We start from the raw sequence: 18702 nt of genomic DNA on the forward strand, positions 1-18702 counted from the left end.
GCAATAAAAAGGAAATAAAAACTGTACTGATTCATGCTACAATGCGGATAAACCTCAAAAACATTATACTGACTTAAAGAGGCCAATGCAGATAACTACATTTTGTGTGATGCCATATCCAGGAAATCTCCAGAAAAGGCAAATTTATAGAGATCAGAAGCAGATCATTGGTTGCCTGGGGCTAACGGTGTTGTGAGAATAAACTACAAATGGGCATGAGTATGCTTTTTGGAGTTCTGGAAAGATTCTAAAGCTGGATTATGGTATTGGTTGTACAACTTAGTAAGTGTGGTTAAAAAAAATCATTGCATTGGACACTTATCATGAGTGAATTTGTATATAAAGCTGTTGAATTTTAAAAAAAGTCTTGGGCTCACTTCGGCAGCACATGTACTAAAATTGGAAAGCTACGGAGAAGGTTGGCATGGCCCGAGCACAAGGATGACACGCAAATTTGTAAAGCGTTTCATACTTTCTGAGGCACAGCTTATTAACCCTAGTGCTACCCCAAAACCCCACAAAGTCTTACTGTATGTATACCATTTACCAGACACAGTACTAGGCACTGGCAATCAAGGGAAACTGAGTCAGATGAAACACCTCCCTCTGTGGGGTTTATTGTTCGCAAGAGTCTGTCAGGATGTGGAGCACGTTAGAATTGCCAGCTCCTGAAGTTTCAGAAAAAACTCGAACTATGTTAAAAATACTATATTCTCCTCAAGGAATATTCCATGGAACTTACATGGAACTTACATTCCATAGAACTTACATTCTATCGTAGGGGATTTGGGGAAGATGAAAATAAGGACATAAACACATAAATAGGTAACATTTCGGGGGGTGATAAATGCTGCAAATCGAATAAGTCAAAGAAAAGAAGTATAAATGCTGGAGGAAGAAGAGGTATTATTTTAGGTAGGACGGTAGTGGAAAGCCTCCTTGATAAGGTAACCGTTGGCAGGAGACCCGGGAGAATGGGAGAGGGAAAGCCATGCCAATGTCTGGGAAAAGAGCTTTCCAGGCGGAGCGAGCTGAGTCAGGGATGTGTGGGCTCTTTGAGGACTGGCAAGGAGGCCAGTGTGGTTGGACCAGACTGAGTGAGTGGAGAGCATAAAAGATGAAGTTAGAGGGAGCTGGGTCAGATCCATTAGGTCCTGAAACACATTGTATGACTTTAAATTTTACTCTGAGCGAGCTTCAGGGCCTGCTCTGTTTTGAGCAGAGAAGTGAGATGATCTAACATGTTCTAATGGTTCCTCTGGCTGCCGTGAACAGGCTGTGGACTGCAAGGTTGGAAGCAAGGAGCTCAGTTTGGAGGCTATTCAGAGTCCCCCCGGCAGGGGGGGGGGGAGACACCAAAGGCTCAAATCAGGGTGACAGCAGTGTACATGAGAAGAAACAAGTGGGTCCTGGGATAGAGTGACCACAGAGGCCACAGTATTTGAAGTTGGATTAGATGGCAGGTGTGGGAGAAAGAGGAGAGTCAAGGATGATCCCAAGGTTTCTGCTGGGAGAAACTGGACTAGGTTATGAAACACATGTTCTTAGGATGGGTCACAACTTAGACAAGTATTGCAGGTAGGACCGCATAGTATTAATTGCTAAGGTCCTGATGGATTAGGACAGCAGAATGGGATAACTGAGCTCTCCTCCTACAGTATTTAAATCAGATTACATACAGCGGTTACTTTGTGAGTGTTCGTGTTTGCTCCTGACACCATAGTTACAAAGGATCTCCACTGCTATTACTCAGGGAATAGTAAAGCTGACCTTCTGATTCCTGACATCTTAAAGATGGCGGCTGTCCTCTGCATTCTGTGGCCTCTTCTCGGACCTTGTCCACCAGATGGCAGCACAGAGGTTCAGAGGCCTAAAGCCTCCTTCCCTAATGAATATAAATGGAAAGCATTAGGCCCCTTTTTCAGGCAAGTCAGACTTTTCGTCTCCCTCCTATCTTCCCTCCCCCACTGAGGGCAACCCCTTCCAATAATCAGCCTTCTAGACTATAATAGAAGCTTTTAACGTTATAATCTCTTGTCACATTACTCAGCAGCCTCATCCAGGCCCAGGAAACCATTTCCTGGAGGCCTCTTTTTTATTTGTGTTCATTAGCTCCGCTAATACATTCTCTTAGAAACCACAGTTTAATAAATTTCATAGCGCATGACCAGCGGACTTAATGAATATTAGTCACTCGAAGCAATTTTTGTTTATTCAGCTTCTCTTACCTCTCCTCCCTTCCCTTACCCCAGACTTCATTCTGTGGAATGATAATAATACGCAGAGAACTGGCTGGCCACAACAGACTAAAAACAAGAAGTAAAAGGATCTTTCTGAGCTCACACCTGTTTTAAGATTTGTTATCCTTAAAACGAAAAGCTGTAGGGATTCACTCGGCTCCTTCCTTGTAGCTCCCCGTGGACCTTGCTATTAAACCACAGGGAGGAGCCCAGCCTTCAGAGCACTTAAAAGTACTTATGTCAAATCCATCCCATTCTTCCGGCCTCCGTTCCTGAATCCAGCCACCGTTCCCAGGGGCTGGAGCACATTACAAGGCATTCACTTCATATGAATGGGCACAAACAGACTTTTTCACCATTTAGATATGTCTGCATTTGCAGGCACATCCTGTACACTGCCCGAAACAGCCTTAATTTCAATTTACTGTCTCCCCAAGGATCTTGCCATTCTCCCGAAAGTGGAAAACTCACTGGTTGTTTCTCCTCGCCGACCTCTCACCCCAGCCTCTGTCTGCCCTCCTCTTCTTTCAAGGAAAAAGCTGTGTGGGGAGGAATATTTTGCTCAAGATGAATAGAATGAATGCTTGATGCGTCTAACAGTGCATATGATCTTCTATTTAAAAAAAAGGAACGAGAGCCAGATTATCACATTTGGAAAGTGTTCAAAGTCAGTGCACAAAACCCAGTCAATGCCGACATGGGTCCCCCTGGTACGCGGCTATACGAGGGAGCATGAAATTATAGTCTCGAACTTTTACGTTGTCATTTCTGTTCTGCTGGGGCTAACTAGCTTTAACTTTTACTTATGGAGATTTTGAAATGAATGCAAAACTAGAGCTCATAGTATAACGAACCTCCATGGATCCGTCCTTACCTGTCACGATAATCAATATCTGACCGATCCTATTTTATCTAATCCTCCTCACACATGTGTGCATCTTCTTTACTTGGAGATTTAAAAACAGCTACAGATGTTAAGTCTTTTTCCCCTGTTGACAGTCCTGTATGCGCTGCTGATTGATAAGGGCTTCCTCCTTTTACCGTAATCACTATGTCAATATCACACCTAACAAAATTAATGAGAATTCCTTAAAATCATCTGAGACCCAGTCCATATTTATTTTTCCCAGATTCCCTCAGTCTTTTTGTTGCTCAGAATCCAAGCAAGGTGCAGTCTTTGCACTAGTTGTTTTATCCTTACATCTCTTTTGTTCTACAACTCGTTTTCTTCCTCTCCTTCTTCTCTTTCTTCTTCTTTTTAAATCTTATGGCATAGACTTGTCGGTGAGATTCAGATTTTGGTTCTGTAGAGAAGTCCCACACCAGAGATTTGACTGATTACTTCCTTGTGCTGTCATTTCACTTGCTCTTATACTGTTAGGACTATTTCTGGCAGAGAAAATTTTGGCTGAGTTCTTCAGTCTTAAAGTGAGCAACACCCACACTCAGGTGGCTAAATGGATCAGACTATTAGGGACCATCATCAGTTTGCTTTGCCATCTGGAGCTGGACTTACTCTTATATCATTCAATATATATTAATGTCATCTCATACTGTACCAGGCACTGTGCTGGGCTTTGGGAATGCAGAACAAATATGAGGGGTGGGGATGTGGGATGACTGAGAAAAACATGGACCTTTTCCTGGTGAAACTTAACGGTTGTGAGTCTTAAAGCACCAATTAAAAAGACACCTGTTTTGGGTTCTCATAGCACCTTTATCAAGCCCATCAAAATACAAAGCCATCTCAAGTTTACTGAGGAACACCGAGGAGGAAGTGACAGGAACTATCGACAAGAACACTACCAGAAATCAGTAACGGAGAAGCCAGACATCGATCCTTCTGGGCCTTTGGATTCCAATTCTTTGATGAGTTCATTTTGGAGCCAAAATCCCATCACAGGTGGCTTAGTACTGCTAGAAAGATTAGGCAACTTCTGAACCAAGTTAATAAAGATTATTGATTTATATTAGCCTCCATTACAAAAGAAGTTCCTTACGAGTCCCTTGATTGTGACACTTACCTCCAAGAAACCACCAATGAGTTGAAATAATAATTACATTGAAAAGTGGTCTGCACAGGTGAAAAACAACTGAAGTGAGAGTTGCACAAAATGAAACTTTCTATCTCTTCCCTACCAGTGTGTAATAAACTGATGGTTCAAAATCTATTTGGTTTTCTTTGTGTTCCACTTTATTTTTTAAAAAAATGCTGGTTGTAGCCCAGGAAATGAATATTATAACCCACCAATGAGTCAGGGCCCACTGATTGAAAGCCTATCTTTGCGCCTTTGAATTCACATTGGAGGAAAGAATTGAGATGAAGGTTTTCAGAGGCTGTAAAGAGCATCCTCCTATTTACGTTTTTCTGGGTAGAACAGTTGGAAAGCAAGATGGAGGGAGACACTTGGGACAAAATAAGAAGCTTGAGAATTTCAAATGTCTTATTTATAAGGAAGAGGACTAAAACTTGTTAAGTGGTTTCCACATGCCGGATGTTATTTCATTTTATCTTATGTAATTCTCATAAAAATATGATAGACTAGCTTTTACCATTTACAAGTCACATGAGAAAACTTGTCTCTCTGTGATTTGGTAATGTGGTTGAGCTGACAGAGTCCGTAAAGGCACAGAGTACTGACCAATTGTTAGGGGCCATATCTCTAGTGACTGGGGACACACAGAGGTTGGAGCCAGTATTCGCTTTGAATCTTTGTTCTATTGCTTATTGACCTTGTCAACTAGTAAATGAGGAATGAAAAATATAATGTATGCAAACGCTTAGCATCTAGTGGGACATATATATATACAACATATATATGCATATATTTTATATACATATATAAGATACATATTAAAATATACATATGTAAGATATATATATTATATTTATATATAAATTGGAAAATTTTGTTCCTTAAATTATCCACTGGAACAAGACAATATATTGAAGATACTGACATTGGCTACATTTCTAAACGCAGACTCTTAGCATCACCCATTGTCACTATTCCTAAGTCAGTAAACTCTGAGTGTGGTCAGAGCCCTGTATGGACCCAGCACTATAGCAAAACTAGACAAGCAAACAAACAGACAAATTCAACAACAGGTGTCAATCTCTGGCAGAGACATTTGATAGGGTGAACCATAATTCTGAGCATTCGCTGGCTGTCTCATGAGGACTAGGTTATTTTTAAAAAACCCAGAAATTTGGTGTTGCTATGGGCATTGTTCTGACAGTATTTCCGTCCTCACACATGTCATATCAAAAGGCAGTAAGGTGTGGTATTTGAGAGCACGACCCTCTGAGCAAGGCTGTCTGCCCAAACCCTGGTTGTGCACTTACTGGCTCTGTGGTCTTGGACAAATTAAATGTTTTTCTCCTCCAACCTCGTTTGTAAGACGAGGTTGATGCTGCTGATCACGGTGATGATGATGAAGGGGCCCACCATATAGGTTGTTGGGAGGATTAAATGCTTTATTAAACCTGAAGCACTTGGAACAGTAGCTGGAATGTAAGAAATATTGGGAAATCCATTATGATGTTAAGAGTTAGAAAGGGGGCGCCTGGGTGGCTCAGTCATTAAGCATCTGCCTTTGGCTCAGCTAATGATCCCAGGGTCCTGGGATGGAACCCTGCATTGGGCTCCCTGCTCAGCAGGAAGCCTACTTCTCCCTCTCCCACTCCGCCTGCTTGTGTTCCTTCTCTTGCTGTATCTCTCTCCGTCAAATAAATAAAATCTTAAAAAAAAAAAGAGTTAGATATTCCCTCTACTCACAGAAGGGCCAACTTCTTTGGTAGCTTTCTGGAGTGGGTCAAATCAGAACTGGATCCCTACTCATTTAGTGGGATTTTGTTAGTCCTATACGACAGATAGAATGCAGTGTGAGCACGTCACAGCTCAAAGATGAGCAGAAGATCTGATCTTTCTTCAAAAAACTTACAACCTAATTGAGAAAAAAAGTATAATCTGCCCCCACCTGGCTTTGAGACCTCACTCAGAACACTGTCTCTTCCTAAAAATGAAGGGCTCAACTATTCGGCACCCAATGATGGATGAGTTGGGACTCACCAGGTCTTACCACCACAAGTCACAAAGGCAAGGTTCTCTTTCTGAAAAATTATAAAGAAAATTATGAACCCATAGAAACATTTTAAACAAAATAGATCCTGAAAATGAGGACCATTATGTTATTTAGTGATACTCCAGATGAAAAGTGTAAAGGAGTGTATGGTTAAACATTTTTATTTAGGGTCCATTTTTTTCCTTCTCTTCCTTCCTTCCTTCCTCTCCCTCTGCTTTTTTCTCTACTTCCTCCTTCTCCTTTTTGTTTTCTTCCTTCTCCTTGTTAGACATTTATTAAGACTTCAAAGAAGCAATGGGCCTACCAAGTTGAGCAAGACAATTTCCATTCCTCCTTTAGGAAATTATGATTGCAGAAGCTTTAGTCATATTCTTTCTTCCTCTCCCATAAGGTAATTAACTTCTAAATCTGTGGACGGTCTTTCCCTTAATGTCTAGGAGGACCTTTGACAGGGAGTGCAATATTCAAAGGGACCAATTCTGAGCCCATTAGTGTAGTTCTCACTCAGATGAATCTATCTCAAAATTATTGCTAATTGAAAATGAAAAGGCATGTTTATTTGTGAAGTTAATAAGCTCCCAAAGGAAACCAGAGGCCCAGATGTCTTCATCTTTTTTTAATTGACCATTTGTCTTCCTCTAAAGATGCATATCTTCTATGATAGCAAATAGAGTCATTTATCTTGAACTGGTTACTCCATATTTAGGTATATAACAAGTCATTGACTTACTGAAATGTTGGCAACCTCTATAATGCATCATATGTCTCATTAGCAGTGTAAAAATCTGTTCCTGGGCCGAAGTATTAACTGCTGCCAAAATGAACAACTGTCTGTCATACAGGAACGCACTGCAGGAATCAGCTTCCTCGCATCTTATTATGAAAGATTTCCTCCAGTATATGGTGCAAGAGATATGCGGATTTATTTTCCTGTGTAGTTCCTCAGCGTGAGCTGGATGCAGCCTTAGAATTGGGTGATGTTGAAAGGGTTCTTGGATAAGCCTCTTGTTTGTGACTGAAAAGGCATCTTCCAATAATGACAGTACTCAAAGTCCAGGATAGGTTCCTGAAATCACCCGTGAAAAGCTACTGAAAGCAAAGCTGAAATTTTATCATTCATAGCCACTAATCTATGTAAGCAATCCTCGATCTCAGCACTGAGTCCCTGAGGCCCCTAAGGTTTCAGTTACCGCTGAGATAGTGAAAAGAAGGTGGGCGATGGGTAGAGGGCCGCACAGAACTGGGGGCAAAGATGGAGAGAACAGAGTTTCATGGCTTCTGTTATGTTTGCTGGGATCTCCGGTAAATTCTACAGACCTTGTACTTTGCATTACAAAACAGCCCCTAAAAGAACCTCAAAAAACCAATACAGTCCCTTTATCTGCGGTTCTGCTTTCCTTGGTTTCAGTTACCTGTGGTCAGCCACAGCCCGGAAGCAGATGATCCTGCTTGTGATAACAGAAGGTCAATAGTAGCCTAACGCTACGTCACAATGCCTACAACATTCACGTTGCTTCCTCTCATCTCATAGGCATTTTATCATCTTACATCACCACAACAAGAAGGGTGAGTAAATACAACAATACTTTGAGAGAGAGAAAGGCCATATATATATAACGTTATTACGGTGTAATTACAGCTGTAATTGTTGCATTTTCCTCTTAGTTATTGTTGTTAATCTTTTATTAACAATAAAATAAACTTTATTACAGTGTAATTACAGCTGTAATTGTCGCATTTTCCTCTTAGTTACTGTTGTTAATCTTTCACTGTGCTTCATCTATACATTAAACCTTATCGTAGGTATGTCTCCATAGGAGAAAAACATGCTGTATATACGGTTTAGGACTATCCATGGTTTCAGGCATCTGCCAGGGGTCTTGGAAAGTATCTCCTGCATATAAAGGGGGACTACTGTATACAGCTCTTTAACTAATTACCTCCATGAAGATCTTATGTGTTTGCAATTGAAGAACTTTGTCCTTACAAAAAATTAAGAATCTATGGCCACATCTAGAGCCTCCAAAAAACGGATATATAGATCTGTTTACTGCGAGAAAATGCACAGCACAACTCGTCTGGCTTCATAACAGATTAGTTTTTAAACTCTGTTGCTTCACTATTGCATTTGGTGAACAACTGGACTGTGTCGTTTGTTGGCATTTGTTTGATCATAACCAAATCCCAGGTCTTCGTGAAGATTCCAGAGACTCAGAATTATAGCTTTAAAGAACTGAATCATGAAGACTACCCCGGAACATAATTCCCTCATCCTGCAGTGACTCAGGGGAGGACAGTCTCCACTCTGTTTATGCCTGCTGGGGGTGGTGATGCAGTGTGGACATTAGCGTTCTGACACAAATGTACAGTGCATCCTCTCCTGGGCCATGGTGGCGTTTTTCCAAAGCTGGCACCGTCAACAAGGGGTGTTCTTGGAGTAGACTGAAAGTTGATCAAGTGAGTAAAAAGTGACCCTGGGTGTATATCTAAATCTCTTCAATACTGCCCTAGAACTGAGGACATAAATATTTTAAGATATTTAATTAAAAATAGTGTGTAATGTTTTATATTCTGAGAGTCACTGGTGTTTCAGAGATAAGGTCTCTGCTCTTAGCAATTTATAATCTAGCCGTGAAGATACATGGACCCATAATTACCACACAATGGGATATAGGCCATAATAGAAATATGTACCCAGAGGAGGGAGAAATTAACTTCACTTTGAGGAAGGCTGGGGAGATGTTATAGAGGATGTGGCATCTGATTTGTACCTCAAAAAGATGTAGGATTGCTGTAGATGGTAAGGGAAGTGGGGGGCATATTGGCTACAGAAAATCGTATGAGCAAATATCTGAAGGTAAGAAAGTAACTAGCCTGCTTGGGGAAGAGCAAGGGTCCCTGGTGTGGCATGAAGTTAGTGATGGCCAATGAGGCTGGAAAGGTAAACACAGGCTAAAGTATAGAAACGCTTCCCTACATGTTGTGCTAGGAATTTTGGACGTTAGCCCAGTAAAAATGGAAAGTCACGAAGGTGAGTTACTGACTAAAGATCCTGCTAGAAAATTTGATAATAGAACATAATATTAGGGAAAGTACAAGCGACTGTAGGACTGGAACTCTCTGGACTTGGAGTCCCCTGGGGGGATGGCTGCATCTCCTCTTTAGGTCTTTCTAGGGAGCAAAATGGCTTTGTTCTTGGAGCTGAATGACTGTCCCCGCTGTGACACCAATGGCTGAACAAAGATTCATCTCTTTCAGATTTATACTTGGGATGTGCTGGTGTTCCCTGTGAAATGGTCCAGGTTTACTGCATCTGCCTCTAAGCAAACTTCTCTGACTGCCCAGTAAGATTTCTCATGTCTGATAATGCCAGTCTTCTGTGCTCTGCTCTCCTCTCCCATTCTTTCTCACACACATATCTGGCAGCTCTGATGAACCAGAGGGCACACAGGCTTTCTAGAAGTTTATTGAGTGGTTTTTCATTGAGCAAACTCTTTTGACCATCATCTATGTATCAGGCCCTGGACAAGGCCCTCCATGTAATGCTAAACAAGGGGGATTCACTGTGCAGTTGGAAAAGCATCATTTATTCATGGCAACCTCATTTCGCTCTATCATTGCTTCCGTATCACACATACGCCTTGATCAAGGCCATTCGTGATCTGACTTTGTATTGACAGTATCTTATTCTGAGCCTTCACCAATGTGTCTCTTCTCCTCCAGTCAAGACTTATACCCGATCTCCTTCTTCTAACCCAACCTGCTGGTCCTTCCTCATGCTTTCTCCCTGACCCAAAGCCCCTTCTCTTTGCTAATCCAAATCCCAGTCACCATTCAAGTGAGCCGCCTCATGACATCTCTCTGATGGCTAGCATTCTTGTTGATTTCCTTGGGGTATAGTTGAAAGAAGTTAAAAATCTGAGCCCTACATTTAGGAGAGGGGTTAGCTCTAGGGAGAGGAAGAAGAAATGTGATTGGGAAGGGATGTTCACAGAACTTCATCTATTGGTAACAGCTCTGTCTCGAGCTGGGTGATGGGCATATGCAGGGTTTTTTTTTTTTTTTTAAACATAATCCTTTATACCTTTTTGTGTGACTGAATTATTTGACTAAAGAAAAATAGTATGTCACTTATTAAGTGTGTACCTCCTACAAGTTACTTAACATCTTTAAGCACCAGTGCCTCATTTGTAAAATGGAAATGAAAATAGTGCCCCCTTTATAGCGTTGTGAGAACTGATAGTTAAGCTGATGCCTAGCATGTGTTTACGAAGTGCTTGACACATAGTAAGTGCTCAACAGATATCAGTGATTATCTTTACCTCTCTCTTCCTCCTGAACTCTCGAGAGTACTTTTGCTGTAAACTATATAATCCAACATTTAATTGGGCCCTGCCTGGTTCTGAAATTTTTGCTATTTTTTCTACTGCACGCCTCTTTTCTCCTTAATGATGCTGTGAACAAGTTGAGGGCAGGCCCTGTATGTGATCCTTCATATGTTCTGTAGCACCTCAAGCATATTCGAATAGATTGGTAAGTGCTTATAGATTGATTGGAATAATCTTTTCAAGAATGAACTATATATGACCCCCATGAGTTTTTCACTCATGTGTGTGTGAATATCTAAAAAAATGTCCTGGACATGTCTGTTACTTTCCTCCCATAGTATGACCTATGAGAAGGTGACCCTGGGCTCAAAGTTGAAATATACAAATCAGCAGAGGACATGCTCGTTCACAGGCTTTCCAAAGTCCATGCACAACTTCCTTTTTCCATTTACTACTAGAACATCACCTAAGCATGCCCACCTCCTCCTTCTCCAAAGAATATTTGTGAAGGTTATAATCTTCTGTTTCACACTTTAAGGAAAGTCTGAGCTAACCAGCTGCTCCACAGCCAAATTCTAATGGTGATAATCATCTCACTCTTGGTGAGACTATTTCAGAGGTTGTGTAAAGCCACAGTATGGCTTCCAGAGTCCAGAGCAGAGCTAAAATGCCATCAGGTGCTGGCTACAGGGCATCCATTTCTCCACCAGTAGTCCATCTCCCTAGCTGTGGCTTGCCTCTGGGGTGAAGTCAATCCAACCTAAACAAAGGGGGCCCAGCAGACTGGCCTGAACCCCTACTGTGTGCTTGCCAACCCCTGAGACCACATTCCCATTTATCACAAGGGTTCCAAAGGTTCTAGGAGGCCAAGTGTTTCTACAGGTGTTCTTGGTTGGCAGGTGAGAAAACCAAGAAGAGATGGTCTCTGTCTCCAGGCTGTTTAGACAGAGTTTGGTGCTGCCTAGTCCTTGGTCAGTCCATCTAATTTCAAGGAATCTGTTTAGTCGAACTGCCTTTTCTGGAGTGGGTGACTGGGCAGCAGAGGGGAGAGGGACAAAAAGGGAAGGCAAGTGATGAGAATAATGAAGGTAAGTAATTGCAAGAAGAAAGCCCATTCGGTGTGGGGAGCAAGTCTCCAAATCCATCTCTAAATAGATCATAAACTGTGCTAAAAGGAAACGAGGCTTCATTCTTATATTCTTCAATCTTATATGGTAGATCTATTGCCTACCAGGTAGAAGAAGCATTTACGATAGAAAGTGTAAATACAGGGCATCTGGGTGGCACAGTTCGTTGAGCGACTTTTAATTTCAGCTCAGGTTGTGATCTGAGAGGGTCCTGAGATCGAGCTCCGAGTTGGGCTACGTGCTCAGTGGGGAGTCTGCTTCAGATTCTCTCTCCCTCTCCCTCCCCCACTGCCCCCTCCTGCTTGTGCGCTCTCTCTCTCTCTAAAATAAATAAAAATATCTTAAAAAAAGAAAGTGTAAATAAAGGTCATGTGTGACTTTAATCATAGATGCCTCATATTCTCGGACTCCTTTTTTTTTTTTTTTTAAGATTTTCATTTATTTATTTGACACGGAGAGAGAGACAGCCAGCGAGAGAGGGAACACAGGCAGGGGGAGTGGGAGAGGAAGAAGCAGGCTCCCGGCAGAGGAGCCTGATGTGGGGCTGGATCCCAGGACCCTGGGATCACGCCCTGAGCCAAAGGCAGATGCTTAACGGCTCAGCCACCCAGGCGCCCCCATATTCTCAGACTTCTGCATGCATACCTCAGTCCCCATTTTCTAAATTGCATCCAAATAACATTGAAAACACACAGACAGACAGACAGACAGACAGACACACACACACACACCACCACCACCACCACCAACAATAACCACCACCACGAAAACCTTCCTGGCCTGGGAATTCCATGCAGTCAGGCCTGACTTCTGTCAATTACCCCAGATGCTAAAACTAATTGGCTTGATGCTCAGATGAAAGAATCTATGTCTAGAAAGGCAGGAAAAGACCCCTCCTGTGACCAAAGCCATTAAACCTCAATTAGGACATAGACAGGGAAGGTGTAGATGAGTCTGGGGTAATTACCAGTCTTTGTCTGACAGCTCAGTTCCTGCAGCCTGGGCCAGAGCAGGTGATCTGGAAATCTGATCCTCAGACAGCTGCAGATGGTGCTGGCTGATTGCATCCTGCCCACCAGACCCTCCCCCCCCTCTGGCTGCTTTCTGCAGTGTGTGGCCCCTCACAACTTCTTACAGCCTGGGGAGCTGGCCCATCTGTTTTAGAGATGGCCAAGCACACAGAGAGCCACCTAGGGGCAAACATTGATAGACTCCAGCCCAGGAGACAACCACTGGATGGGAGTGATGACGATGCCCCCGTTTGTGTGTAGGACCATCTCTAGAAAACCCCTTCTGTATGTTTCAGGTGCGTTAGTAACTACCCAAAGATTCCTCTCTCTCTAGGTACTTGCGGAGACTTGACGACTTGTTGGCCCAGGCTGTTTCGTAATGGCTTCCTGAGGCCGGAATCATTCCTGCCTCCCACACCAAAAGTGCACGAAGGGTAGGGATGGAGCCATTCATGGGGCTATGCGTTGAATTGTGTACCCACCAAATTCATATGTTGAAGTCCAAACCCCTCGCACCTCAAAGTAATGGTTATGGAGCCAAAGTCTGAAGAGGTGAAGTTTGAATGAGGCCCTTAAGGTTAAGGTGGGGTCCTTATCCAAAATGACTGGTGTCCTGATGAGAAGGGGAAATGAGGACACAGACGGAGAGATGTTACAGGTGCCTGTGAACAGAGGATTGACAATGTGAAGAGGCATCCGGAGGGCAGCAATCTGCAAGTCAACCAGGGAGGTCTCAGGGGAAACCAATGGCGCAGGCACCTTGACCTTGGACTTTCAGCTTCTTACACTGTGAGAAAATAAATGTCTGTTGTTTCAGCCACCCAGTCTGTGGTATTTGGTTATGGCCTCCAAGCGTACTAATACACATGGGTTCATTAATTCACCCCACAACTATTCGTTGAACATTTACTAGATGCCAGATATTGCTTAGATGGTGGCAAACACAAAGTCAAAAAGAACCTGGGTCCCTGCTGTCGTAGGGTTTACATTTCCATGGGAGGGGGAGGTCGCTACAGAGGTAAAGGAATAAACAAGTGAATTTGAGAGAATGGCCAGTGTTGTGAAGGAGACGGGACAGGATCACATCATGGAGAGTATAAAGGGGCAGCTTTGGATAGGGTGTTCAGAAGGAGGCTTTTCGGGGGGTGATATTGGAGCTGAGACCTGAAAATAAGATACTAGCTGCACAAAGACCTGAGGAGGACAGCGGGCAGGAACGAAGTGATGTCTTTGAGGAACAGAATGAAAGGCAGGAGGAGTGAGAGAATATGGCTGGAGATGATTCATGTCAGCTGAACGAGGGACTAGCATGGCTGGGTGCACAGCTCTGCCCTCCTCGAAGCTGGCGACGGCGATGCAAGGGCATGAATTGAAGGAGGCATATAGAAAAGTTAGACACAGAGCAGAATCCTGACGAAGGAATCTGAGCTCCACCTGCACGGTTGGCCCGGATAACTGGTTCTCAACCTGACCAGAATGAATGGCTCTTTTTTAGAGCAAGTATCTTAGAAGAACCTTTTCATTATCCCTGTCCTTTTCATTATCAATCATCATAAATGACTTAACACAAAATTTTTAAAAGAATCAATATAATGCTCTAACTATAATAGGAGGGAAACATTTATTTTATCTTTTTTTAAAATTTTATTTTTAAGTAGTCTCTACATCCAGCTTGGGGCTGGAACCTACAACCCCGAGGTCAAGAGTCACACGCTCTACCGACTGAGCCAGCCAGACACCCCAAGGGAAGCATTTCTAATAGAATAATGTCAATGCATAAATATGCAGGCACGAGTATGTTGGAAGAGACCAGAGTCAGTGGCCTGCAGGTAGACTCACTGAGAATGACTATCCCTGCAGGCTGAACCCTAGCTGGGTGGATTAAAACTTACTTTTAATCATCAATAATTTAGAAAATGTTCCTCCAGCTTTACAACTTGTTATGGTAATGTCATGTCAATTTTAAGATTACGGTCCAACTTGGGGAAATTTCCTTCAAGCTTCTTCCATTCATGAACGTGAAGATTCCCTGGCATTTTTGGGCTTTCTTGTGCAATGACTAATCTTCAGTGTTCCTCAAACTGTCCACACTCATTAGCCACTCCCCACAGCCTTTTGGCGCTGGGCACTCTAGGACCCATGAACCCCCAGGAGGACTCTTGGCCCTGAATCTATCGCACAGTGTCAGGTGATGAGGAGCAGTGGAAACTTTCTGAAAGCCAGTCCTACCTTGGAATTAACTATAAAACGGTAACTTAGCCGTATGTGGAAGTGTCTGCAAATCACATAAACGTATTCTACTAAACCCAACCCTTCACTCAACTTCCCTTAAGCTGGATCACAAAAATGCTGGTGACCCGACAAGAGAAGTGTGGCAGACCTGAAGCTAGAGTGGAAAAAGAGAGTGGCTTGAGCCAATTCAATACTTCGCTTTTGTAAAATTGAAGAAACCGTGTGAACACGTCAGTGCTCTGCTTGGCCCTCCCAGCCGCACATGTCAGAGGCTCCCAGCTTAAATTTCTTTGCTTCTTCATTAATGCACTTCTACTTCGACTCAACTTCCTTGTACTTCTGACCCCAAACCCAGAAAAATCCCGACTCTGAATTCAAACTTCTATTTCCTCCATTAATGTCCTGCTGAGCACTGCTGGAGAAAAATCATACTAGTATGCATGACATTTTCCCTGCAAGTCTGGCATTTTGAAGCCCAGTTAGGCTGTGATTCATGCCCCATGATTCTACAAGTCTTGAATTAGTTCCCTCTGCACTTCCCTAGACAGCTGTTCTGAACATTCCTCACTGTTCTTAAATACTTGTCTTTGGCTGCTTTCACTCTTTCTCATTTTAATGTCCTTATAAAATTATATATATGTTATATATTATACTAATTATAATTATATATTTACATACAATAACAATATATAGCTATAACTGTATATTTAACATATGATTATATATGATGTATGTAATTATCTGTACCCATTGCTACCATGTATCCTTTTTTTTAAAGATCTATTCTCTTAGCAACTTTTAAATATGCGATACAGTATTGTTAACTATTGTCATCACGCTCTACATGACGACCTCATGACGTATTTATTTTATACCTGGATGTTTGCACATTTTTACTTCCTTTACCCATTTCTCCCTCCCCCAGCCCCTTTTCTGGCAACTACCAATTTGTTCTCTGTATCTATAAACTTTGTTTTGTTGTTGCTATTTTTTAGATTCCCCATATAAGTAAGATCATATAGTATTTGTCTTTCCCTGTCTGACTTATTTTATTTAGCATAGTAACCTTACGGTCTATCCATGTTGTTGCAAATGGTGAGATTTCATTTTTTGTTATGGTTTAATGATGTTCCAATAATAATATTAACAATGGATCTCGCCCATTTTCTTTATCCATTCATCCATCAATAGATACTTATGTTTTCCATATCTTGGCTATTATAAATAATGCTGTAATGAGCATGGGGTGCATATATCTTTTTTGAGTTAGTGTTTTTGTTTTCTTCAGTTAAATATCCAAAAGCTAAATTACTGGATCATACGATAGTTCTTTTTAATTATTATTATTATTTTTTAAAGTAGGCTCCGTACCCAGCATGGAGCCCGACACAGGGCTTGAACTCACGACCCTGAGATCAAGACTGGAGCTGAGATCAAGAGTCAGACACTTAACAGACCTAGCCACCCACATTCCCTGTCTCTGTAATTTTTTGAAGAACCTTCATAAAGTTTTCCACAGTAGCTACACCAATTTACATTCCTACCACAGTGCACAGGGTTCCCCGTCCTCTGATTCCTTGCCAACACTTGTTATTTCTCGTCTTTTTGATCATAGCCATTCCAATGGGTGTGAGATGATATCTCGTTGTTTTGTTTTGCAATTCCCTGATGATGAGTGATGTTGAGAATCTTTTCATGTACTCGTTGGCCATCTTTATATCTTCTCTGGAAAACTTATATTCAGATATTCTGTCCATTTTTTAAATAGGATTGTTTGCTTTTTTGCTATTGAGTTATATGAGTTCTTTTTTTTTTTACATGTTAACCCCTTATCAGACATATGATTTGCAATTATTTTCTCCCATTCAGTAAGTTGTCTTTCCATCTTGTTGATAGTTTGTTTTGCCGTGCAGAAGTTTTTTAGTTTGGTATAGTTCCACCTGTTTATTTTTGCTTTTGTTGTCTTGCTTTTGGTATCTCATTAAAAAAAATCATTGCTGAGACTTATGTCAAGGAGCTTACCTTGTTTTCTTATTAAGAGGTCTATGATTTCAGGTCTTATGTTCAAGTCTTTAATCCATTTCAAGTTAATTTTTGCATATGGTGTAAGATAGTGGATGATTCATTTTTTTGCCCCCCTGCAAAAAATGTCCAGTTCTCCCAACCTCAGTTACTGTAGAGACTGTCCTTCCCCCATTGTTTATTCTTAGCTTATTTGTTGTATATTAATTGACCATAGATGTGTGGGTTTATTTCTAGCCTCTCTGTTCTGTTCATTGATCTATGTGCCTGTTTTTATGCCAATACCATATTGTTTTGGTTACTATAGCTTTGTAATGTAGCTTAAAATCAGAGAGTGTGACACCTCCAACTTTGCTCTTTCTCAAGATTACTTTGGTTATACAGGGTCTTTTACAATTCAATATACATTTTAGGATTATTTATTTCTGTGAAAAGTGCCATTGGAATTTTGATAGGGATTGCATCAAATCTGTAGATTGCTTTGGGTATTATGGACATTTTAATGATATTAATTCTTTCAATCAAGTAACATGGACTATCTTTCCATTTATTTAGGTCTTTAATTTCTTTCATTAATGTCTTGTAGTTTTCAGTGTATGGATCTTTTACTTCCTTGGTTAAATTTATTCCCAGGTATATTATTCTTTTTGATGCAATTGCAAATGGGATTAAAAAAGAATCTTCCCAATAGTTCATTATTAGTATATAAGGATGCAACAGATTTTTGTATTTTGAATTGTATCCTGCAACTTTACTGAATTCTTTTATCAGTTTTAACAGTTTTTTGGTAGACTCTTTAGGGTTTTGTATATATAAGGTCATGTCATCTGCAAATAGTGACAGTCTTACTTCTTCCTTTCCAATATGGATGCCTTCTATTTCTTTTTCTTGCCTGATTACTTTGACTAGTACTTCAATACTACATTGAATAAAAGAATTGAGAGTGGGCATCCTTGTCTTGTTCCTGATTTTAAAGGAAAAGCTTTCAGCTTTTTCCCATTAAATATGATGTTAGCTTTGGGCTTGTCACATATAGTCTTTATTATGTTGAGGCTTATTCCCTCCATACCCATTTTGTTGAGCGTTTTTATCAAAAATGGATGATGAATGTTGTTAAATGTTTTTTTCTGCATCTATTAAGATGATCATATAATTTTATCATTCATTTTGTTAATGTGAGGCATCAACTGATTGATTTGAAGATGTTGAACCATCCTTGAATCCTTGGAAAAGATTCCATTTGATCATGATGTATGATCTTTTTAATGTATTATTTAATTTGGTTTGCTGATATTTTATTGAAGCTTTCTGTATCTATATTCATTAGGGATATTGCCCTGTTATTTTCAAATGGCCTCTTTATCTCATTTTGGTATCAGGGTAATGCTGACCTCATAAAATGAGTTTGGAAGAGTTCACTCTTCTTCTGTTTCTTGGAAGAGCCTGAGGATTGGTATTAATTCTTTGAATGTCTGATAGAATTCAACAATGAAGCTGTTTGTTCCTAGACTTTTGTTTGTTGGGAGGTTTTTGGTTAACTATTCAATGTCCTTACCAGTAATTAGTTTGTTCAGATTTCTTTTATCTTCATGATTTAGCATTGAAAAGTATGTTTCTATGAATGTATCTATTTCTTCCAGATTGTCAAATTTATTGG

At 41.0% G+C, this 18702-nt stretch overlaps 1 non-coding gene across 1 annotated transcript; it reads left to right on the forward strand.

Moving 5' to 3' along the window:
• Positions 1 to 369: 369 nt before the first annotated feature.
• LOC113268792 (U6 spliceosomal RNA) lies at positions 370 to 476 on the forward strand. Its single transcript, XR_003321273.1, has one exon. It is a non-coding gene; the product is annotated as a U6 spliceosomal RNA (small nuclear RNA).
• Positions 477 to 18702: the final 18226 nt, after the last annotated feature.

This window comes from Ursus arctos, unplaced genomic scaffold (assembly GCF_023065955.2).
Source record: "Ursus arctos isolate Adak ecotype North America unplaced genomic scaffold, UrsArc2.0 scaffold_2, whole genome shotgun sequence".
NCBI lineage: Eukaryota > Metazoa > Chordata > Mammalia > Carnivora > Ursidae > Ursus > Ursus arctos.